The sequence below is a fragment of the Schistocerca piceifrons genome, chromosome 3, assembly GCF_021461385.2.
Source record: "Schistocerca piceifrons isolate TAMUIC-IGC-003096 chromosome 3, iqSchPice1.1, whole genome shotgun sequence".
NCBI classification, from domain to species: Eukaryota; Metazoa; Arthropoda; class Insecta; order Orthoptera; family Acrididae; genus Schistocerca; species Schistocerca piceifrons.
In genome coordinates, this window is record NC_060140.1 from 935243927 (window position 1) to 935270106 (window position 26180).

General features: G+C 44.9%; 1 protein-coding gene and 1 non-coding gene across 3 annotated transcripts in view; one reads left to right on the top strand and one right to left on the bottom strand.

Moving 5' to 3' along the window:
* The window catches only part of LOC124787852 (rho guanine nucleotide exchange factor 10), a 426981-nt gene that overhangs the window by 229585 nt on the left and 171216 nt on the right, over positions 1–26180 (bottom strand). The window lies entirely within an intron of this gene.
* Trnat-ugu lies at positions 1408–1481 on the top strand. The gene has a single exon. It is a non-coding gene; the product is annotated as a tRNA-Thr (tRNA).

Below are 26180 nucleotides of genomic sequence, written 5' to 3' on the forward strand. Positions count from 1 at the left end.
TTGATATTGCTTATCTTGCACATGGACTACTCAGTTTGTATTTTTACTAATTTTTTCACGGTTCCACACAACTTCTTCCTGTTTTCTCGATTCATCTGTGTACAGTTTTCCAAGGCCTATCCACTGTGCCAACTTATAACTAAATCTGAGGGGGCTGCGTTGGGGAGGTTCCCTTGTAAGTGTGGAAACGGGGGTGTACTGACAATCACTTTTGTACCTCTTTGTTGAATAACTCGAAAACTACGGCCTCTAGCGAAAACGAATCCCAGTACATAATTTTACTACATTACATTTCGTACAAAAAGGTCTGTTCATTTTTTCTCTAGGAAAATCGTGTAGAAATCGAGAGAAAATTAAAAACTCGCGCATGTTTTTATGAAAGCCACATACAGAATTGCGGGTTGCGTAAAATGAGATTGATAGGGGCAGCTGAAACACGCCGTAGGCGGAACTAGGTATCTAATACAGAGCTATCGATAGCAAAGACAATGCAACGAAAACATTCCAAAAGCTCTATCACATGACACACACCTAGCGAACGTTGCCACTAGGGTAGCGATCTCCTCTTAAGCAACGGACGGCACAATCTTGTCGTGCTAACACAGCCAGCGTAACGTTCAAAAACTAGACAAAAACTGCAAACGAAGTAAAAATGCCTGGATAATTACAACTTACACAGGAAGAAAAATCTTCGATGACGGTACATGTTCAGAAAAAGGAACTAATATCGTCAGATAGGTGGTTAAGTTCCGATGGGACCAAACTGCTGACATCATCGGTCCCTCGGCTTACACACTACTTAGACTAACTTACGCTAAGGATAACACACACACCCATGCCCGAGGGAGAACTCTTAACCTCCGTCGGCGGAAGCCATGCGAACCGTGCCAACTCGCGTCAGTCCCCGCGGCTTCGTCAGATAGTTGGGACTTATTGGATGGTCAGCTGAAGATACATGCCGGAAGTGTCTTAGCTCTACTACCCAACGTACACTGTGGTATAAATACAGGACACGAAGAAGAAGAAGAAAGGAACGGAAAAAAAGTTCGAGAATCGTGGAAAGAAATACTATTAGAGACGAATTTTGATGATAGTACAAGGTGAAATAACAGCGTGCAGAAGGGAGCACTATCTACGAAATATGACGATGGTACCTGTTCTTTCTGACATGTCTGAAACAGATACCACCTTCATATAGATAATAAGGCTTACGGGCCAATGATCTTCTTCAGTGCGGATGCACTCGCATTGCCCAAACTCTTACGGCAATTGGTAGATTGACTGTCCCAACTAATGATTATAGTGGGCAGGGTCACTACGAATGTAGTGTGTGGACAGTAGCTGGATGTGTGGGTTTCACGGGGAGCGTTCCAGAGATAAGTCCCTGCAGTCGCACCATCCTCTGTGTCCTCGGTGGCTCAGTCGGATAGAGCGTCTGCCATGTAAGCAGGAGATCCCGGGTTCGAGTCCCGGTCGGGGCACAGATTTTCAACTGTCCCCGTTGATATTTATTAACGCCTGTATGGAGCTAAAGGTCTGGATTTCATTGTAATTTCCACTATCTACGATTGTCTACTAGCTGTCGATGCCATCATCATTAATGGTAAACTCTTGTGAGTCGTTAGGCCCGTCAGATTCCTCTCTGTCCATATCTGCTCTCAGTATTTACTCAATGACGACGGACCACAAATGGCAGTGTGAAGATTTTTAGCCAGTAAATGCAATTCTCCGGAAAAACACGGGGAAACAGAGTTTTGTAACTTAACCCTTTGTCGCCTGGCGGTACTTAAAAGTACCAGTAAGTTTTGACTCTCATTGTTTTCTCGTGGTGCAGTTTCGTGATCTGAGAGCCTGTCGGTACGTAACAGTAACTCTGCTCTACTGTTTCATAGATGTTATTGTGCAATACATAGACCTCTCTGGCGGTCAGACCTTGAAATTGTTTTTCGCGCGCTGCTGTGAAAACAGAAGATTGTGAGTGCTTGTTTCCATGGTGTTGCCTGAACTTGTGCGCAATTTATTGAAACTTCCGTTGAGTTTTCCATTGTACGTACTTACCTTCTTTGTTTTTCTATAATAGTTGGAAGCATTACGTTACAAGTGAATGAGATAAAGTGTAAAATATAAGGCGGACTTATTAGTACCGTCAGGTTGTGCCAACACTTTATTGTAGCAACAATGCGTTACCTCTCACTAGTTGTTCTGTCCACTTTTTCTCACACAGAAATCCGTAAATACATTTGCCTGTGGAACAATTAGAACAAACAGGAAAGGTTTGCCAGGGAATTTACCTAAAGAAAAATGTCTAAATCAAATCACAGAGAGTCATCTTTAGACCTAACAGTATTTCAAGGGAAGGAAAATAAAGTACTGTATTTTGCGTCAAACTTCCATGGCACTGAACAGAGCGTAGTGACAAGAAAACAGAAAGATGGAACTGGTATGACTATACCACGTCCAGTTATTGTATGTGATTACAATAAAAACATGTGTAGTGTGGACCATGCAGACAGATTACGTTCAACTTAAGGTCTTGACAACCGATCAAAGAAATGGTGGCACCGTCTCTTCTGGGGAGCAATAGAAATTGCTTTTGTCAATGCTTACGTCATTTTCAGTGATCTACATAGGGCACTGCCACTGCTGGAATTCAGGCGTTCTGTGGCACTAGGGCTAATGAATGAACAGCAAGTGCCAAATCTCAAAAAGAGAAACTCTGGTAAAGATGAAATAACTCTCGCAAAGAGAAGGAAGGATAACTTTTCTATTCCGACGGATGTACGTCTTGGCAACCGAGGAAACCATTTTGCAGTGTTCAGTTGTAAAAGAGGACGATGCGAAATGTGTGCGAAAAACAAAATTCAGTCGAGACCACATTCACAATGTAGTACATGTAAAGTGTATTTGTGCTGCAATGAGAAAAAGAACTTTTCTACAATTTCATGAGGTATCACTAAATATGTGATATGTATATACTGTCAAAAATGTATCGCTAAGTTACTATGTATTGTGAAGTTGCTCTAGAATAAATTTATGCGAAATTAAAAAAAAGTTCAGAAATATCATATTTGTGTTAATTAATTTTCTAATGTAAAAATATTTAATATTTATGTGGAATAAAGTACAAGTTAAAAAAACTGGAGCATTTTTCTGCGCATGTTGTGATTCTGTCCATGGAGTCTGACGGTGCTACTGAGTACCAGGAGGGAAAAAAGTTGTGAAAAATAAAATAAAATTTTACAAAAAATCCTACCGTCATTTGAGGCCACAATAGCATAAATTCTGCAAAGAAAATGTTAAAAAGTAAATTTTTTCTTATGTCAGGAAACATCCAGAGACATCAGTGGAGTCCTGAAGAAGATCCCACTACACAGGGCAGCAGAAACGTCGACGACAGCATCAGGTTAAAGAGGAATATGACGCGGCCTAGCGACTCAGACTTTACCATCGGGAAGAACCATCTGCTTTCGCGAATGATTCATCGACTATTTCGTGTACCAACTACCATACACCATGGTGTCTTTCTCCCGTACAGTACGTTCTGTCACAGCCTTGAAGCACAAAGGAGTAGGCGGCGCAAGGTGGTCGCTGACACGTGCCCAGCGAGGGACGGAGGGAGGGAGGCGCGTCCAGGGCGTGAAGTGCAGCGCGGCGCGTGTGGCGGACATAAACGCAGCCTTGCCTGTTCACGCGTCTGGAACAGGTCGATGACCCGAGCCGCTCCGAGGCACCGTAGTTCACCAACACCTCACCTCACCTCACCTTACTACGCTCCCCTGCCACAAAAACCAACAACCACAACGTCAAGGACTACGGCAGCGTACTGTTGACACGTTCTACATCTACATCTACATTTATAGTCCGCAAGCCACCCAACGGTGTGTGGTTGAGGGCACTTTACGTGCCACTGTCATTACCTCCCTTTCCTGTTCCAGTCGCGTATGGTTCGCGGGAAGAACGACTGCCGGAAAGCCTCCGTGCGCGCTCGAATCTCTCTAATTTTACATTCTTGATCTCCTCGGGAGCTAAAGTAGGGGGAAGCAATATATTCCATACCTCATCCAGAAACGCACCCTCTCGAAACCTGGACAGCAAGCTACACCGCGATGCACAACACCTCTCTTGCAGAATCTGCCACTTGAGTTTGCTAAACATCTCCGTAACGCTATCACTCTTACCAAATAACCCTGTGACGAAACGCGCTGCTCTTCTTTGGATCTTCTCTATCTCTTCTGTCAACCCGACCTGGTACGGATCCCACACTGATGAGCAATACTCAAGTATAGGTCGAACGCGTGTTTTGTAAGCCACCTCCTTTGTTGACGGGCTACATTTTCTAAGGACTCTCCCAATCAATCTGAACCTGGTATCCACCTTGCCAACAATTAATTTTATATGCTCATTCCACTTCAAATCGTTCCGCACGCATACTTCCACATATTTTACAGAAGTAGCTGCTACCAGTGTTTGTTCCGCCGTCATATAATCATACAATAAAGGATCCTTCTTTCTATGTATTGGCAATACATTACATTTGTCTATGTTAAGGGTCAGTTGCCACTCCCTGCACCAAGTGCCTATCCGCTGCAGATCTTCCTCCATATCACTGCAATTTTCTAATGCTGCAACGTCTCTGTATACTACAGCATCATCCGCGAAAAGCCGCACGGAACTTCCGACACTATCTACTAGGTCATTTATATATATATTGTGAAAAGCAATGGTCCCATAACACTCCCCTGCGGCACGCCAGAGGTTACTTTAATGTATGTAGACGTCTCTCCATTGAGAACAACATGCTGCGTTCTGTTTGCTAAAAACTCTTCAATGGAGTCACACAGCTGGTCTGATATTCCGTAGGCTCTTACTTTACCAGGTGACAGTGCGGAATTGTATCGAACGCCTTCAGGAAGTCAAGGAAATTGGCATCTACCAGGGAGCCTGTATCTTAATATTTTCTGGGTCTCATGAACAAATAATGCGAGTTGGGTCTCTCACGATCGCTGTTTCCGGAACACATGTTGATTCCTACAGAGTGTGGGTTTCCAGGAATGACATGATACGGGAACAAAAAACATGTTCTAAAATTCTACAACAGATCGATGCCAGAGATATAGGCCTATAGTTTTGCGCATCTGCTCGACGACCCTTCTTGAAAACTGCAACTACCTGTGCTCTTTACCAATCATTTGGAATCTTCCCTTTCTCTAGAGACTTGCGGTAAACGACTGTTAAAAGGGGGGCAAGTTCTGTCGCGTACTCTGTGTAGAATCGAATTGGTATCCCGTCAGGTCCAGTGGACTTTCCTCTGTTGAGTGATTTCCCCCGTACAATACGTTACAACAGCTATTACGTTCGGGGCCTATCGAAATCATCTGTGACAGCCTCTCTCACATCTTTCATCCCCAACTCATTCTGCAAGACCAAATACGGGGCTGATGGTGGTCAGACCGGAAGCTTAGCGCGGAGTTCGAACAAAACGTTTCTTGCGTACGTCGTCGGCAATGAGAGAACATCGATGCCATACATACACCAAACACTAATACCAACATCGTAGCCCTTACAATCGGAAAAATCCTAACCCTAACCATGCACAGCGACAGAAAGGTAAGTTACGAGACTTGTGTATCACGTGGTCACGAGGAATTCATCTTATCTAGGATAAGGCAGCCATTCTCTGTGTATCGGAGATTAACTAGTGAACTAAAATCGTCTACAGAAGTACTTGGTCAAACCAATCCATTTCAGTAACGACGAAGTATACCTGCAACATTTACATTAAGACACCACCCACAAAGATAGACTTTTTCACCTAATCCTGCGTATTTTCGACTGGACCAACGCGAGAAATCGGGCAGCGTCACTGTCTGAAACTTCCCAGAATATTCTTGAACAATTTTAAACAGGAAGGAGTCATTAACGCGAAGGTAGACCTGGGCATCACAGTTCTTTACTCAGCATGGTCCAATTGGAGGTGATACGCTTTAGTTTTCCACCAACCTTTGAACCGAATTTTTGTACCAGTTAGAGCGACATCTACAGTGCCCACGGTGTAATCAACTTCTCACAACTGTCAGGTGAAAGAAGCGAAAGATAAAACTTCCAGGACTGTTTGGGAATTAAGCGCCAGATATGGATACGTAGCCCTACACTTAATCATTGACCCACGGAGCCATACTTTCAACATGCGTACCCTATAAGCGTGGATGTCACCTTCCTGCACTATCTTACAGTCGCCAACATATGGCGTCCACCTACAACTAGAAAGTCATAGAATATTAATAGATGGGAGGCTCTCCACGAGAAGATGTACGCAACTACCACCATACGGCCCAGAGCCATGACTTTGCGTTCAAGATGTACACTACTGGCCATTAAAATTGTTACACCACGAAGATGTGCTACAGAAGCGAAACTTAACCGACAAGAAGATGCTGTGATATCAAATGATTAGCTTTTCAGAGCATTCGCACAGGGTTGGCGCCGGTGGCGACACCTACAACGTGCTGACATGAGGAAAGTTTCCAACCGATTTCTCATACACAAACGGCAGTTGACCGGCGTTGCCTGGTGAAACGTTGTTGTCATGCCTCGTGTAAGGAATAATGCGTACCATCACGTTTCCGACTTTGATAAAGGTCGGATCGTAGCCTATCGCGATTACGGTTTATCGTATCGCGACATTGCTGCTCGCGTTGGTCGAGATCCAATGACTGTTAGCAGAATATGGAATCGGTGGGTTCAGGAGGCTAATACGGAACGTCGTACTGGATCCCAACGGCCTCGTATCACTAGCAGTCGAGATGACAGGCATCCGCTTTGTTGTAACGGATCGTGCAGCAACGTCTCGATCCCTGAGTCAACAGATGGGAACGTTTGCAAGACAACAACCATCTACACGAACAGTTCGACGACGTTTGCAGCAGCATGGACTATCAGCTCGGAGATCATGGCTGCTGTTACCCTTGACGCTGCATCACAGACAGGAGCGCCTGCGATGGTGTACTCAACGACGAACCTGGGTGCACGAATGGCAAAACGTCATTTTTTCGGATGAAACCAGGTTCTGTTTACAGCATCATGATGGTCGCATTCGTGTTTGGCGACATCGCGGTGAACGCACATTGGAAGCGTGTATTCGTCATCGCCATACTGGCGTGTCACCCGGCGTGTGATGGTATGGGGTGCCGTTGTTTACACGTCTCGGTCACCTCTTGTTCGCACTGACGGCACTTTGAACAGTGGACGTTACATTTCAGATGTGTTACAACCCGTGCCTCTACCCTTTATTCGATCCCTGCGAAACCCTACATTTCAGCAGGATAATGCACGACCGCATGTTGCAGGTCCTGTACGGGCCTTTCTGGTCTCCAGATCTCTCACCAATTGAAAACGTGTGGTCAATGGTGGCCGAGCTACTGGTTCGTCACAATACGCCAGTCACTACTCTTGATGAACTGTGGTATCGTGTTGAAGCTGCATGGGCAGCTGTACCTGTACACGCCATCCAAGCTCTGTTTGACCCAATGCCCAGGCGTATCAAGATCGTTATTACAGCCAGAGGTGGTTGTTCGGGGTACCGATTTCTCAGGATCTATGCAACCCAAATTGCGTGAAAATGTAATCACGTGTCAGTTCTAGTATAATATATTTGTCCAATGAATACCCGTTTATCATCTGCATTTGTTGTTGATGTAGCAATTTTAATGGCCAGTAGTGTAATTTCTTATGCCGGATCGGATTCGTCGTTGGTTCTATACTTGCAGTACCAGGCAGAGGTAAAGACACGTGAAGCATTTCTCAAACATGGCAAAGAGCCCCCTGTCGGCGCTTGCGATCACTTGTTGAGCTCTTTAGAGGAGTCTGTTATGCACAGCGGCGAATGCTCTGGGTACTTACCGGGGCAGATGGCAGTGATATGGCTGTTGAGTAACATCGCGGGCCACGTGGCGTGTTGTCACGGAGACCCTGCACAGCTGTTCCTGAGGCAATGACCAGCGGATTACTCTCTCTCTGCCAAGGTCAGCGTTTCGCCATTGTGTCTGTTCCTGAAGCAGACTTACGAAGTTCACAACCCAGCTTTTCAGTATCGGTGAGTCTATTCTTCATTACGCTTCGGTGGTGCTATACTATACTGGCAACGGGCTGAAGGCAGGAGTCCTTAACAACTTTCCTTATAGGATGACGCCTAGTCAACGTTTGATCACCTCAACAACAAAAAATCTACTGCTATCTTGAAAGTTGGTGATGGTGCTGACTTCTATACGTCGTATTTTTCCCAACAACGTATGACTTGGGGTAGACCTTGGTTATAGTACAGTCAGCATTTCGGCTTTTGGGGAAGCATTCCAGCTCGAAAATGACTGCCCTGTCATTCTGGAAAAGCTGTCTACGCAATGTTTATTTCATCCGAGAAAACAGGAAGACGGCACTGGATTCACGTAAAGAGAATCCGAGGGTGACGCAAAATTTGATAGCACACGTATTAGCATGTGAGACTGTGTTCCATGTTGGGTCGCTGGCGTGGACCAAAACCACACCCTTTGGCAGCTCCCACGATGCTCCAATTTGGCAGCCTCCAGCCAATCTCACTCACCAAGAGATTTTGGAGTCACATCCTGTGATGGTTTGCAGGTACGAACATAAACTGTTAAAAGTAGCCGACAAAAAACCAAACGGCGCTAGGCCCGACCTATCAACTGATTATGTCTCACCCAGTGGCCCTGCAATGTTGTCGCGCACGGTACTGGCTGGTCAGACGTCCAATCAGCTACCTCCGAGTGTTTACTTTCGCTTCGTTCCATGAACTCGATTACAGACTGGAGCGGTACTGAACAACAACGTTCCTTGCATAGCATGGTTGCTAGCCCACGTCTTACGGGGTCCCGGGTTCGATTCCCGGCGGGGTCAGGGATTTTCTCTGCCTCGTGATGACTGGGTGTTGTGTGATGTCCTTAGGTTAGTTAGGTTTAAGTAGTTCTAAGTTCTAGGGGACTGATGACCATAGATGTTAAGTCCCATAGCGCTCAGAGACATTTGAACCATTTTTTAGCCCACGTCTTCTTCTTGTATGCTGCCACCGAATGGACACTGGTCAAAGAACTTTGTCTTCTTAACAACTTCGTCGCTTCAAGTTTCTGTATGGTTCAACAGAACACAATTTATCAGCGACGAGATTTCTTGTTACACTGACGAAACAATTGCACACCTCTTACGGTGTTTTATTTTTTGTCTAAAAATACACTCCTGGAAATTGAAATAAGAACACCGTGAATTCATTGTCCCAGGAAGGGGAAACTTTATTGACACATTCCTGGGGTCAGATACATCACATGATCACACTGACAGAACCACAGGCACATAGACACAGGCAACAGAGCATGCACAATGTCGGCACTAGTACAGTGTATATCCACCTTTCGCAGCAATGCAGGCTGCTATTCTCCCATGGAGACGATCGTACAGATGCTGGATGTAGTCCTGTGGAACGGCTTGCCATGCCATTTCCACCTGGCGCCTCAGTTGGACCAGCGTTCGTGCTGGACGTGCAGACCGCGTGAGACGACGCTTCATCCAGTCCCAAACATGCTCAATGGGGGACAGATCCGGAGATCTTGCTGGCCAGGGTAGTTGACTTACACCTTCTAGAGCACGTTGGGTGGCACGGGATACATGCGGACACGCATTGTCCTGTTGGAACAGCAAGTTCCCTTGCCGGTCTAGGAATGGTAGAACGATGGGTTCGATGACGGTTTGGATGTACCGTGCACTATTCAGTGTCCCCTCGACGATCACCAGTGGTGTACGGCCAGTGTAGGAGATCGCTCCCCACACCATGATGCCGGGTGTTGGCCCTGTGTGCCTCGGTCGTATGCAGTCCTGATTGTGGCGCTCACCTGCACGGCGCCAAACACGCATACGACCATCATTGGCACCAAGGCAGAAGCGACTCTCATCGCTGAAGACGACACGTCTCCATTCACGCCTGTCGCGACACCACTGGAGGCGGGCTGCACGATGTTGGGGCGTGAGCGGAAGACGGCCTAACGGTGTGCGGGACCGTAGCCCAGCTTCATGGAGACGGTTGCGAATGGTCCTCGCCGATACCCCAGGAGCAACAGTGTCCCTAATTTGCTGGGAAGTGGCGGTGCGGTCCCCTACGGCACTGCGTAGGATCCTACGGTCTTGGCGTGCATCCGTGCGTCGCTGCGGTCCGGTGCCAGGTCGACGAGCACGTGCACCTTCCGCCGACCACTGGCGACAACATCGATGTACTGTGGAGACCTCACGCCCCACGTGTTGAGCAATTCGGCGGTACGTCCACCCGGCCTCCCGCATGCCCACTATACGCCCTCGCTCAAAGTCCGTCAACTGCACATACGGTTCACGTCCACGCTGTCGCGGCATGCTACCAGTGTTAAAGACTGCGATGGAGCTCCGTATGCCACAGCAAACTGGCTGACACTGACGGCGGCGGTGCACAAATGCTGCGCAGCTAGCGCCATTTGACGGCCAACACCGCGGTTCCTGGTGTGTCCGCTGTGCCGTGCGTGTGATCATTGCTTGTACAGCCCTCTCGCAGTGTCAGGAGCAAGTATGGTGGGTCTGACACACCGGTGTCAATGTGTTCTTTTTTCCATTTCCAGGAGTGTAGTTTTCACGATAAAATACGTACCACATTCAACTATAAACTCTGAGAATGTTCGCACACATATTTCGTCATCTTATGTTAGTACTAGTGGCTTATCCCACAGGTTGAAGTAAAAAAATAATTTTACTAATATTTCTTGTAACAGAAGTTCTTATTTTTTCCGTAACGTTTAGCAAGAATTTTGTTTTGGAAAGTACTCATCATATTCTACTCTAAAAACAGATGTCCAAATTTATTTCGGAACTTTTACTAAGTTTGACATTATCGGTACTTGGGAATGCTGGGAGTAGTAGAGATGACCTTGACCCACGTAGTCTCGTCAGAACCACATAATCGCAGTCCCAAAAAATACCTAGCTTCAACTTGCCAGATGATCTTTATGTACAATGACTACACTGCAAACAAACAGTTAAGTGTTTGACACAGGGTTCATCGAACCACTATATTTCTCTACCGTTACACTCCAGAACAGCATGTAGGAAAAAGGAACACTTCTATCTTTCCGTGTGAGCTGTGATTTCTCTTTTTTTTTTATCACGATGTCATTTCCCCTTACGTGCTATCGTACGTAAGAGCGTGGTCATCATTACACACAGATGGTAAGAATATCGCTTTAAAACTTCCTGACAGATTAAAACTGTGTGCCGGACCGAGAATCGAACTCGGGACCTTTGCCTTTCGCGGGCAAGTGCTGTTCTGCAGAAGAGCTTCTGTGAAGTTTGGAAGGTAGGAGACTACGTACTGGCAGAATTAAAGCTGTGAGGACGGGTCGTCAGTCGTACTTGGGTAGCTCAGTTGGTAGAGCACTTGGTAGAGCGAAAGGTAAAGGTCCCGGAGTTCGAGTCTCGGTCCGGCACACAGTTTTAATCCATCAGGAAGTTTCATATCAGCGCATACTCCGCTGCAGAGTGGAAATCTCATTCTGGATATCGCCTTAGTTCTTTCACAGCCACAGTGTAAGGAACCTTTATAGTGTCCATAAGGCATTAGTTTACTTGGAATTCTTGACTGAGATACAAAAGACGGGACATGAGTTCAGTTTATGAGTCATTTTCCGAGACTGTGTTCTTCTGTAGCCGCACAAAGGTCCGAAAACGAGTCATGTCATGGCGTCTAAGTATATGGGGAACTCGATGCCACATGTACGAAAGTGGATAAGACGCTGTAATTGGTTGAAAATGGGGAGGATTTTGGCAATGAGTCTCTCCTTGTGCATCTCAGTCAAGAGTTCAATTAAACTAATGCTTTATGGACATCCCATGAAGGACAAATGGTACTCCTATTGGGCTGTAAAAGAACATATATCTTCTAGCATTTGTATGTAACGCAAACCATGCTCTAGTGGGAGCCAACAGAATGTTTTCACATTTTGTGAAATCTGCGGGTGATTGAAATTTCGTGGAAAGACATCGCTGCAAGGGAAAAAGCCTTTTTTTTTTTAATGATTGGCTCCACGGCACGTGTATCATATCCGTGATAGTTTCTTCCCTTTTTCACGATAGTACAATTCGAGCTGCCCTACTATTAACTTTTTCCGATGTCCTCCGTCAGTCCCGTATGGTACGGATCCCCTACCGCGCAGCAGTACTCCAGAAGGGATCGGACAGGTGTAGGCAGTTCTCTTTAACACACCTGTTGCAAACTGACATATCAAAGTGCATTATACATTTTTTTTACTTTTTCTTCTGCACAAGCACCCAACAGTGGAACATAATGCTGCGCGAATTCGACGTTAAGTAACATAAAACAAAAATAGTTCTCCCTCAGAGATTTGTTTACAGTATTTTCATTCGTTATTAAATTCAACTGCAGTTAGACAGACCGTTTCTGATCTCTTCTTGATGCAGTAATTTACCAACAGCTGTATGTTTTGTAGAAGTTTATTTTATTCTATGAACTTCTAAGTGCTGCTACCAGTTTCGGCATTACATTGATGCCATCTTCAGGCCCCTGTGCAATATTGTACAGGGGCCTGAAGATGACATCAATGTAATGCTGAAACTGCTAGCAGCACTTAGACGTTCATAAAATAAAATAAACTTCTACAAATCATAGAGCTGTTGGTAAATTACTGCATCAAGAAGTTCATGCCAGCTGCCGTCCCACGATCCATAATGGATCAATGAAGGTTTCTGCTATCGTTTTTTGCTGTACGGCAGTACCACCTCAAGCCTCTTTCGATACGGGAGGGGGGAGGGGGGGGGTACAGCAGACAACTAATGTAAACACCAACAAATGATATCTAAATGCTTACAGCCGTCTGAAGGTGAACCTGTCGGTTCGAAAACGGTACAGTGTGGTTGCTGTTTTATTCTATCGCGAGAATCAGCTAGTACTTCCGTAGCTGCCACAGGCCTACAGTGTTTCTGGATGGGGACGTGCAGTCGCGGAACCCAGTAGGCGGCGCCCTCTGTCGTGAGAGCCAAATACTCGGCGGCAGAGGAGTGGGTAGCGGGCACCGGTCGGTGCCTACAGTCCCTGTCCCTGATGAGCCAGCCTCGTATTGCAGAGACGGCGCGCTGCGTGGGCGGCAGCCGTGAAGCGGAGCTGCGCTGCGGACATACGGTTGGCCGCCGCCGGCGATGTTGCCCGCTCTGCCGGTACGCCACGACAACGCCGCCGCAGGTGGCCCTGCCGTGCCTCCAGCCAAGAGCTTCCTCCTCCAGCCTCGCCCCTGCGCGCTTTGTTAAGGAGCCGGCGTCGCCAGCCACGGCCATTCCACGTGCCTCTGCCTCCCCCACCTACCGTTACACCGCAGGCAGGTCACACTCCGTGTCGTCACTCACTGCCACAGCCGCAGAATCACAGGCGCTATCCGGGAACCGAAAAATGGCAGAGTAACACGACAAACGCAAGGCCGTACAAGCATGCGTGACCTTGGAAAAGATACAGGAAGAGTATTATTATTGTTGTTGTCTTCAGTCCTGAGACTGGTTTGATGCAGCTCTCCATGCTGCTCTATCCTGTGCAAGCTTCATCTCCCAGTACCTACTCAAACCTACATCCTTCTGAATCTGCTTAGTGTATTCCTCTCTTGGTCTCCCTCTTACGATTTTTACCCTCCACGCTGCCCTCCAATACTAAATTGGTGATCCCTTGATGCCTCAGAACATGTCCTACCAACCGATCCCTTCTTCTAGTCAAGTTGTGCCACAAACTTCTCTTCTCCTCAATCCTCTTCAACACCTCATTAGTTATGTGATCTACCCATCTAATTTTCAGCATTCTTCTGTAGTACCACATTTCGAAAGCTTCTATTCTCTTCTTGTCCAAACTGTTTATCGTCCATGTTTCACTTCCATACATGGCTACACTCCATACAAATACTGTCAAAAACGACTTCCTGACACTTAAATCTATACTCGATGTTAACAAATTTCTCTTCTTCAGAAACGCTTTCTTTGCCATCGCCAGTCTCAATTTTATATCCTCTCTACTTCGACCATCATGAGTTATTATGCTCCCCAAATAGCAAAACTCCTTTACTACTTTAAGTGTCTCATTTCCTAATCTAATTCCCTCAGCATCACCCGACTTAATTCGACAACATTCCATTGCCCTAGTTTTGCTTTTGTTGATGCTCATCTTATACCCTCCTTTCAAGACTCTTGTCTATTCCGTTCAACTGCTCTTCCAAGTCCTTTGCTGTCTCTGACAGAATTACAATGCCATCGGCGAACCTCAAAGTTTGTATTTCTTCTCCATGGATTTTAATGCCTACTCCGAATTTTTCTTTTGTTTCCTTTACTGCTTGCTCAATATACAGATTGAATAGCATCTGGGAGAGGCTACAATCCTGTCTCACTCCCTTCCCAACCACTGCTTCCCTTTCACGTCCCTCGACTCTTATAACTGTCATCTGCTTTCTGTACAAGTATAAGGAAGATTATATAAAAATTAAAGAGATCTTTGGACTAAAGAGAAGCATCTGTATCAATATTAAGAGCTCAGAGAGCAGGCTGGTACTAAGCAAAGAAGATAACCATAGAAGGCGAAAGCAATCTTCTTCCCTGCTTCCGTCATATGAGAGTACATAATGCATCCAGGGGCACTGTACTGCCCCACATGATCGTTTTGCTGGACCAGGTATTATGGTGTGGAGAGCATACTGTTGCATGGGCCAATTGACTTCCAAAGCTTTGAACGTGCTACACTCATCGGTCAACATTGTAGTGAAGCTGCGCTCCTTCCCCCCCGCCCTGACTGTTTTATGGATGGCAATGCGCGACCGCATCGAACAGCCCAGATGGAGGACCTCTTGGGACGAGAGAATATTCGGTGTATGGACTGACCTGCCAGTAGCAGCAACTTCGGTCCAATCGAGTACATACGGGACACGGTGGGGAGACGTAACGCAGCATGTCCACATGCACAACGGGCACCCAGCACATCTAAACGTAGTAATGGGGGAACGGAACGTCCTACAGCAAGAATACCTGGTCAGACCCGTGGCCATGTTGGCACGCTGCAGAGCATGCCCTGCCGTCCGTGGTGATCTCACACAGTTAAGACACACGTCCACCCTTCTGTGAGGTCCAGAGGGCCAACATAAATCGTGGCGACTTTGTCTTCGAATAGAAGTGTCGTTTCTGTTCGCTCATCGTGTATTTCTTTCAGTTACCGTGTCTACTATACTGTATCAGTTCTAAGCATAACCCAAATTTCCTCGATCTATGTTACTTGGCACCTACACAACATGTGAAAGTTACTTTCACCCTTATGTCTTGCACACCAATGTACGAGGTTTGGAACTTCAATAGTGGCAACTATTTACTCACAACCTATGCAAAAGAGTTACAAGTTTGCACCTGTTACTGTTCTTCAAAGTAGTCACCAGCGTTGTGTAGAACCCTTTGCCAGCGATGTGGAAGGCGTAGTATACCGTTAGCAGAGCCTCTTCTGTTGATGGTGCGAATGGAGCGGTCTGCTGCCTGTCGAATCTGTGGAACAGTTCTGAAGCGAATGCCACGGAGTGGTTCCTTCATCTTCGGAATCACACCAAACTCACAAGGACTTAATGTCGGGGAGCATGGTGGATGGTACAGTACTTCCCAGTCCCATCGACCGAATAGAGCAGCCACAGCTTGAGCTGTAAGCGCCCGCGCATTGTGGTGCAAAATGATGGGTGGGTTGCGCAGAAAGTGTCGCCGCTTCTTTCGCGAAGTTCGTCGCAGCTGATGCTCCAAAAACGACCAGCTTTGCGAAAGAAGCGGCGACACTTTCTTCTTCCATCACTTACGCAACGCATGTCAAGAACATACATTCTCAACCAAAATAGCCACTCTGCTGGAAGAGGCGAAATGCTGAGGACGGGAATTTCCTGCAGTGGTTCACTGAAAGACGAACAACCAGCTGATCACAGGCGAGCTCCAGAGCATGCGAGCCGAAGCGACCAAATGCTGTTTGCTCGTGCTCGCTTATCATTTCCACCAGGGGGAATTCTCATTCGCTGAAGATCTTTACCTTGTTTTCCTCCGGCGTTAAGCCAAGCTTTAAACGGTCGGCCACTCTAGGGGTGGCCCACACTGAAAACGGGACGCGAGCAACTGCGCGAATTCCTGCCCCACGTACCCTACGGTGTGGACCAGGCAGCTAAATATAAATTACGAATTCCCGCGCGTCCATTCACGAGCAGAGAAATCGGCACCGTTACACAGTGGAGTCTGTACCACCAAGTCTCAAAGCTTCGCAGCTGGCTGAAGTCGATCACAGGAAACTACACTTCTGAAACTCTAAAAAGGAAACAACATATTTTTTCCCCACAGCCCGTAACCTGCCTCTCGGTGTCCGAGCTGAATAATGTGCCTCCTTTCTTGCACGCAACAATTACCGGGAACGAGACACCGGCCTTCATCTAGTTTCCTTAAGCGGCGCCCCAGCAGGCTGTAGCCCGCGTCCTTACGTGTTTGCCGGCTTCCTGTGCCTGGAGCAGGGTCCTTCGCTGGCACGACGTTTGAATTATACATGCAGCAGCCTCGGAAACATTGCTCACTTTCAGTGTCTGCGCGTCCACATTCTGTGCAGAGAGCAATTGGCTTTTGAGACGCGGCAATTACACGGACCGCGCAACACGTCTGTGGACGAACAGTGACGTATGAAACAGCATGTTTACTGCAGTTCTTCCGTCTTGCGAATATGAAGTACGATATTTCTAGCCTTTGGAAACGACCGTGATTGCTGCAGTTGCTAAAATGAGAGTCATTTTCACATAGAATCAGAAGGAGAAGGTGGTGGTGGTGGTGGTAGTAGGAGCAGGAGGAGGAGGAATATAATGGGGTTTAATGTCCCGTTAACGACTTGTCATTAGAAACGAAGACGCAGCTTGCGTGAGAAACAGTACTGGGAAGGAACTCGTCGGAGTCTCTTCGTGTTAGCCATGTGTGGTCCACGTTAATTCGGGCCAGCTTCGTTTCTTCTGGTCTTTATCCCTGTCCAATATTCTTCGATTCTCATATTTACGAGGCTAATCCCAAAAGTAAGGTCTCCTAATTTTTTTATAAGTACATAGACCTGTTTATTTCTACAATGGTTTACATCAGTTTACTGCTTGAACATTTAGCTATTTTTCGACATAATCACCATCGGAAGTTCAGTGAGGCTTTTTGCGGATGATGCTGTGGTGTATCGAGAGGTTGTAACAATGGAAAATTGTACTGCAATGCAGGAGGATATGCAGCGAATTGATGCATGGTGCAGGGAATGGCAATTGAATCACAATGTAGACAAGTGTAGATGTACTGCGAATGCGCAGAAAGAAACATCCTTTATCATTTAGCTAAAATACAGCAGGGCAAAGCAGATGCCAGACTGAGATTCAATGGAAGAATCCTAAGGAAATGCAGTCCGAAAACAAAGGAAGTAAGTTACAGTACACTTGTTCGCCCACTGCTTGAATACTGCTCACCGGTGTGGGATCCGTACCAGATAGGGTTGATAGAGATAGAAGATAGAAGAGTCGCTCCGGCCGGATACTACTAGGTATTTTAGAGCTGGTACGAGCAAGAATGTTAAGGTAAGGAAGGAGGTGGTTCACCGCAGAATCGTCGAAGAAAGGGACATACGGAAAATACTGGCAACGAGAATGGACATGATTATAGGTTATCCATTAAGAGATCAGTAAATAACGCTTATGGTTCTAGAGGGCGCTGTGGAGTGTAAAAACTGTAGCGAAAAATTGGAATACATCGTCAACTTCGGTTGTAAGTGCTACCCAAAGGTGGAGAGATTGGCACAACAGGTGTTCCTTGCGGACCGCATTGAGCCAGTCCGAAGATTGACGCGAAAAAAAGTAGAAAAATTGCGAAAAAGTACAACTGCGAAAAAGGTAGAAAAACTGCAAAAAGGTAGAAAAACTGCGAAAAGGTAGAAAAACTGCGAAAAGGTAGAAAAACTGCGAAAAGGTAGAAAAACTGCGAAAAGGTAGAAAAACTGCGAAAAGGTAGAAAAACTGCGAAAAGGTAGAAAAACTGCGAAAAGGTAGAAAAACTGCGAAAAGGTAGAAAAACTGCGAAAAGGTAGAAAAACTGCGAAAAGGTAGAAAAACTGCGAAAAGGTAGAAAAACTGCGAAAAGGTAGAAAAACTGCGAAAAGGTAGAAAAACTGCGAAAAGGTAGAAAAACTGCGAAAAGGTAGAAAAACTGCGAAAAGGTAGAAAAACTGCGAAAAGGTAGAAAAACTGCGAAAAGGTAGAAAAACTGCGAAAAAGTAGAAAAACTGCGAAAAAGTAGAAAACGAATGAAGTAAAAAATTTTGAAAAGTAGAAAAATTGCGCAAAAATTAGAAAAATTGCGGAAAAGTAGATAAAGTGTTGCGGAAAAGTAGATAAAGTGTTGCGGAAAAGTAGATAAAGTGTTGCGGAAAAGTAGATAAAGTGTTGCGGAAAAGTAGATAAAGTGTTGCGGAAAAGTAGATAAAGTGTTGCGGAAAAGTAGATAAAGTGTTGCGGAAAAGTAGATAAAGTGTTGCGGAAAAGGTAGAAAAACTGCGAAAAAAGTTGAAATTTTTTTTCCATAGTGCAAACGAACAGTAATGGAGCGCTTCGCCTATTTACGCACAATACGTGCATGTTTTTTACATCTACATCTACATTTATACTCCGCAAGCCACCCAACGGTGTGTGGCGGAGGGCATTTTACTCTCGCGACAGTAAGTGTCTTCGGTCACAGGGTAAAATAAATTTGACGAACCGTGTAAACGGCAGCCCCGTACGACGTGATAAATCCTGGAAAAGAGATATGTTCGTAACTGCTTTGCATGGTCGGTGGAGGAAATTCTGTTTGTAAGAGACGGAATGATATCAGATTAGAGTAACGACGTTTGTCTTCCGTGCCTGCGAGTACGCTTGTTAACAGACCCCTGACGAATCTTTTTGTAACCTAAACAAGTTTATTATTATTATTATTACAATCAGGAGATTGTGCGTGTATGTGTTGAGACTTTTGCGAGTAACCAAACTTGGGCTACTTTAAAGGTGCGCGTCCACTTGCCATGTTATTCATAGGCTTTCGGTAAAGGCTCGGGCTTCAAAGAGCGGCGGGTTTCCCGGAAAGCGGCTCGAGTGTAGTTTTGGACGGCGATGTGACGCACTCCGTTGCTAGCCCGGAGCAGCGTCCTAAAATACCTCCAAAATCTACGGGCCCGCCTTCTCGCGTGCATCGAACGGCTGTAAATGTTTGCTACCTCGTTATCTCCTTCAACAATCTAATCCTTACGGTTCCGAAAGATACAGTTCCAGTTGCATTGTTGCCTATTTAAAAGCTTTCAGGGACAACAAAAATTTTATTTTCATTATTTCATACAGTTATTGACCGAATTTAAAAATTCGATATGCTGCCACAATCGACAGATTCAGTCTTATGACAACAGATTAACACGGTGAGACAAGTATTAAAGTCAGAAACTGTCTCAGCGAAACTCATGGAGCGCTAATTATCCCGATTATATTCATCCATTAGTTCAGAATTAGGGCTGTTGGAGAGTTCCAACAAATTTTTAACGCGTAATATGCAACCTTTAGGGAACTTTTTCTCGCTGACCTCCACAAAATGATGAAGGGAAAAAGTTCTTCGCTTGATACGGTTTCGTTGCTCAAGCAGTAAAAGTTCAGCATCTTCAACACTAACTGTATTCACAAAACATTTTGCAGACAGTATCCTCAAACACCACTAAACATACCTGCACAATTATATCGTACGACACAGTTCAGGTGATTTTACACCATAAGGTTGAGATGTTTAAAAAAACTAGCTTCGGCTTAATACAGAATTACCCAGACTGAGGCCGGCCGGAGTGGCCGAGAGGTTCTAGGCGCTTCAGTTTGGAACCGCGCGACCGCTACGGTCGCAGGTTCGAATTCTGCCTCGGGCATGGATGTATGTGATGTCCTTAGGTTAGTTAGGTTTAAGTAGTTCTAAGTTCTAGGGGGCTGACGACCTCAGCTGTTAAGTCCCATAGTGCTCAGAGCCATTTGAACAATTTGAACCCAGACTGAACTCGTGCATTGTCTGACCGTGAGAGCACTTGCAACAAACTTTAAACATAGTATCAGACCATTTCTAAACACGTTCTCGCTAACACGTTTAACGTCAAATATTTAACACATTAACTCGTTAGTAATGTAATCAGACTTTTGAAACTGTTTTATACTTGGGATTTCGAGTCTTTTAAGAGGCGGGGGAGTTCATAAGTTAAATTTTAAATCGCGGCATTCCGGCTACCGTGCCAGATTAACGGCGAGTCTATTCTGCGACATTCCTTTAGCAGCTCCTTGGCCGAAACAGACCTCCAACTGCCACTTACTTACGCTGGAAGTAGTGCCTCAAAGTCAAATTCCACTTGGGCATGGAGAAGAGCGTTCGATGTAACGAAAGTTAAAGACATCCGACATAAAGGTATCCTGTACGAAAAAAAGTTAAAACAAAGAACTGTAATTCCAATAATATTCGTATTTCATTACAAATGGACGCAGAAAGTTCCAATAAATCAAAAGAAAATGTGTTTTACGTGTTTCAAACCAACAAATTTCATAATCAAACTTCAGTTTACTTCTGCAAACAAATGAACAATCTTTTCCTGTTTCATTGGTCATCAGCGTTTTAGACCAATTATAAATTGTCTAGCTGGTGGCCGAGCGGTTCTAGGCGCTTCAGTCTAGATTCGAATCCTGCCTCGGGCATGGATGTGTGTGATGTCCTTAGGTTAGTTAGGTTGAAGTAGTTCAGTGTCGAGAAGAGTTCAAAGTAGGAACAATATCCGAAATGTTCGAGTTCTGGAGTGTTAGATGGCTTTTAAGTTCTAATTATACAGTGCCTGTAGGTGGTCTGTTATGACAAGCGCTCCTATTCATAGAGTGTGTCAAAGCACAAACAGTTTCTCTGATTTACGGAAGGCAACTAGTTCTATTTATCGAGTATTTACTATCAAAAACAGTCTTTATCACAAATTATTTATCCGGTGAGCCCTAATTCTGAAGTAATGGATGAATATAATCTGGGTAATTAGCGTGCCATGAGTTTCGCTGCGACAGTTTCTGACCGCAACTGTTTTCATCTTCAGACCGATGAATAAGAACCTCCTTCTGGTGGTAAACCACTAGTAGTGATTTACCACCAGGAGGAGGTTCTTACTCATTGGTCCGAAGATGACCACATTTGTGGTCGAAACCGGTCACAGGAATAAATAATGTGATCAAGACTGTTTCTCATAGTAAATATTTGTAATAACATTGATCACTGCATACTCCCACAATGTATTCAAAAGTATTCTATTTATCGAGGTTCGAATTAGAATTATCAGGAGTCAACTGTACATACTTGACTGTGCAAATGATTAGCTCTAAAGGGGAATCGCACCAAGTAGGCAGATTACGCAGCGGGTATATCACCGACAAAAAACCATCTGAATACTGTTTGTGAGAAGCTCGTGTCATATCTTGTGTGAGAGAGATAATCGTCTAACAGAACGTGTCAGAACTCGACAGCGCCCGGAGCGTCCCTTACAGAGTCTGCAGTTTACAGTTCCGAATTATTGCTGCTAATATTCGCATGAACCGCCGACTCATTTTCAAAATTTCCTGAATTTTGCACCCTATTTTCTCCGACTTCAACCTTAATGTAAAAAAATAACACAAGAGCATAACAAGCGTCATCACTGTGAGCCCCTTGGTGTTTACGCATTTTGCAAACATTGTGGATCGAGATACGTACTAAAGTGTGTTGACTAGCATGTTAACACGGAGCTCCAGAAAGCGCGTTTGCTACTTTACCATTGTTGCGCTTCGCTCTGGCTAAGTTTTGACATGTTCCAAATCATGGGGGCTTCCCTAGCCAATCCGAACAGCAGCCGCGGACGTATCACCGCTAATACGCCACTGTTTTGCTCAGGGAATATATGTATAATTCAGATTTTTAAACACATTATGCTTATTATCTTAATACTATTTCGGTATCGAAGCGTTACCCATATGTAGCATCTTGTAGCTCTCAAACATTGGAGAAATACAGTCTTAAATTTTAACACAAACGCTGCTATTACTTACTTGCTGACTAATTTTGAGATCTGCCCACTTTCATAAGCCACGTATTTGTATTTAGGATATGTTTGGAGTGGACAGTTCTATTTATGTCATCAAGGTGTGACAACGATATTTTATATACAATGGAGAATCTGTTCTTACTGGATTACACTTGGTATCGAAAAGTCGTGCGACAAATCCATTACTTTGCCTAAAAACTATACATGGTCATTAGATACGGTTCTAATTTCTTATAAATGTCTACAGTAAAATATTTCAAAAATGTTATTGAGAAATAGTCAGAAAACTACTTGCTGCCTGCCAAACTGACATGTCTCAATCCTCCTATGGAAGCAGTGGACTAATAAATACAGGAATTCACTGTGAAGAACTGTAAACCCGTCGCCTGCAAAAAGAAAATAACTGCCAATACACGGTGTTTCAAAAAGGGCTACACAACTTTTAAAATTCATATAAAATAATTCATAGTACCTAAAGAGGTGATTGTAGTGTCAATTTGCAGAGAAATGCATCAAGTTTATTCTCGGTAGTTCGCTAGTGCTGAACCGCACCGTAAGGAGCGCTAGTGGCAGCTGCGTTAAAGATGGCTGCCTTCACTGGACCCAAGCGAGCTGTGTGTGTTTTGGTTTGAAGAATCGAAATCGGCGACAAAAGTTCAGCGTAATATCCGTAGCGCTGAAGATGCTACCAGTAGGCCTACAATTTATGAGAGGCATAAATGTTTGTAGAAATAGGGTGCTCGGTAAGATAAGGGAAATAATCAGGTCGTCCAAGCACATCTGACGACGTCGTGGAGTGAGTGAGAGACAACGTTTTGTCAACAGCCCTACTAAAGCGACCCGGCGTGCATCTCGCGAACTGCAAATCCCACATACGATTGTTTAGCGTGTGTTGAGAAACAGTTTGCATTTGAAACCGTACAGATTGACGATCGTACAAGCAATAAAAGATACTGATAAATTTGCTTGAAACAACTTTTGTGCGGGTATATTAAATCGACTACACGAGGATGAACATTTCTTGTGCAAAAACATCTTTTCTGGCGAGTCGACTTTTCACTTAAGTGGCAAGGTTAACACAAATAATTGTAGGATTTGGGTCAGTGAAAATCCACATCACACATTGCAACACGTTCGTGATTGCCCTAAACTGAAGGTTCGTGCATTGAGCTACAACCAAGTACACGGTCCATTTTTCTTAGGACTTTCAACATTGCAGTCCAGTCAGTAATCGTGATAATCTAATATATAAGATAAGAAACTATCAGCCTCGATTGCGGTAATGAAACCAACGTTTACCTATGTTTCAGCCCAAGTAATCGAGCATTTTTTAAAATGTGACTACGCCTATTCAGTTTGTTTTAGTTTTATTTTTAGAACATGCCCTTGTAGACATATTACAGAATCAGGTATACGAGGTGTGGCTAGAAAAAAAACCGGACTAGTGCTGGTGAAACAATAAAACGAATGCAATAAGGCTGAAAGTCGCGTGGCCTGTCACGTGACTCTCGCTCCGCCTACTGCTCGAGTTTCATCTGCCTCCTGCACTCAGTCTGCCCGTGGCGTCTGTTTTAAGTAGTTGACGTTTTGTCTGTGCGTCGGAAAATGTTGAGTGTACAGAAAGAACAGCGTGTTAACATCAAATTTTGTTTCAAACTAGGAAAATCTGCAAGTGAAACTTTTATAATGTTACAACAAGTGTACGGCGATGATTGTTTATCGCGAACACGAAGTGTTTGAGTGGTTTAAACGATTTAAAGATGTCCGCGAAGACACCAGTGATGACACTCGCACTGGCAGACCATTGTCAGCAAAAACTGATGCAAACATTGAAAAAATCGGTAAACTTGTTCGACAAGATCGCCGTTTAACAATCAGAGCAGTGTCTGAGTTAACAGGAGTTGACAAGGAAAGTGTTAGCCAGATTCTTCATGAAAGTTTCAACATGAACAAAGTGTGTTCAAAAATGGTTCCAAAGTGTCTCACAATTGAACAGAAGGAACGCCGAAGAATGATTTGTTCTGACATCCTGGAAAACATTGAAAGTGATCCCACCTTCTTACAAAATGTTATTACCTGCGATGAATCGTGGTTTTTTACTTACGATCCCGAAACTAAACGCCAATCGATGCATTGGAAAACTCCTGGTCCACCACGACAAAAAAAAAAAAGCACGAATGTCAAAATCGAAATTCAAGGCAATGATGATTGTTTTTTTTGACATCAAAGGGATTGTGCACATTAATTGGGTACCAGAGGGACAAACAGTGAATCAGCATTACTACATTAGCGTCCTGGCTACCCTACGTGAGCGAGTACGGAGAAAACGGGACGATTTGTGGAGAAAAAAGTCATGGATCCTTCACCAAGACAATGCCCCAGCTCATAGTGCGTTGTCAGTGAAGACGTTTTTGGCAAAACACAACATTCCCATCTTAGTTCATCCACCCTACTCACCTGATTTGGCCCCCTGTGACTTTTTTCTTTTCCCTAAAGTCAAGTAAGCTTTGAAAGGAACTAGATTTGAGACTGTTGAAGCAGTAAAAGAAAAAGCGACGGAAGTAATGTATGGACTTACCGAAAATGATCTGCAGCATTGCTATGAACAGTGGAAAATTCGTATGGAGCGGTGTAGAGACCGAGGAGGAGAGTACATTGAAGGAGGTAACATGAAATTGTAAATAAATGTTTTTTCCAGCATCAGTCCGGTTTTTTTCTAGCCGCACCTCGTATCTTCTGAAGAAGGGTCAATTACCTGGGCTCAAACGTAGGTAAAGGCTGGTTTCACTGCCGCAATCGGGGCTGATAGTTTCTTACATATATACGTCCGGGATTTTCTCAGTGACCGCTTTCCAGCTCAATCAATTGGCCGTGGTGTGCCAATTGCGTGGCCGCCACGTTCCATAGACCTGACACCACTCAATTTTTTTAGTGGGGATTCATCAAGGATATTGGGTTTGTAACTCCTGCGCTGGCTTCTCTACCTGAACTTAGAGCAAGGAATTTACGCCGCCTGAGCAAGTTACACATGCAGTGCTACTGCGAGTTTGGGAGGAAATTGACTTCCGATGGGATGCGTGCAGAATAACCAACGGAAGCCACATACGACATTTTTAGTTTATGTTTAAAAGAACTTGATGTGTTTCCCTACAAAATAACACTAAAATCAAGCTCCATATCTTCTATTAACAAAGTTACAAGAATTTTTAAAGTTGTAAAGTCATTTTTGACACACCCTGTACAGAGTTTCAAACATTGTTACCAATTAATATTGGGAAATTTCGGGGAAATTAGGTTAACCGTACTACTGCTACTACTACACGTGTTAGAATACAACACGTCATTAAATTGTGACTCTTCAAGCTTTCCCGGCGGATGCGTTGTAAATAGTCTTCACGAGTTTGCCATCGGATCACGCTGTGCAAATTCCACAATACTTCCTCGGAGCACAACTGTCCGATATCTTCAGGTGGTTCAACTTTGCTGTTGGCAAGGTACGACTGACGCACCAGCAAGGTTGAACCGCCTGAAGATGTCGGACAGTTGCTCCGAGGAAATATTGTGGAATTTGCACAACGTGATCCGCCGGCAAACCCGTGAAGACTATTTACGTCATTAAATTGTTAAAATGAATGGTTCATTTTAGCTATAAATGAGAGAAACTGTAAATGTCGGCTCCAGTTCGCTTAGTGCGAAATGACAACTTGGCGCTCTGATCACCGTTCACTCGACAGAGATGTTGGTTTGAAATACGAGTATTAACGCGGCAGCGAGAGGGTGGTGAGAGGGAGGGGAGAGAGAGGGGGAGAGAGAGGGGGAGAGAGAGGGGGAGAGAGAGGGGGAGAGAGAGGGGGAGAGAGAGGGGGAGAGAGAGGGGGAGAGAGAGGGGGAGAGAGAGGGGGAGAGAGAGGGGGAGAGAGAGGTGGGCGGATGGGGGGGACATGCGAGATATGTGTGTGTCCGGGGTCTATGACGCACCCACTTGGACCCATTTCCA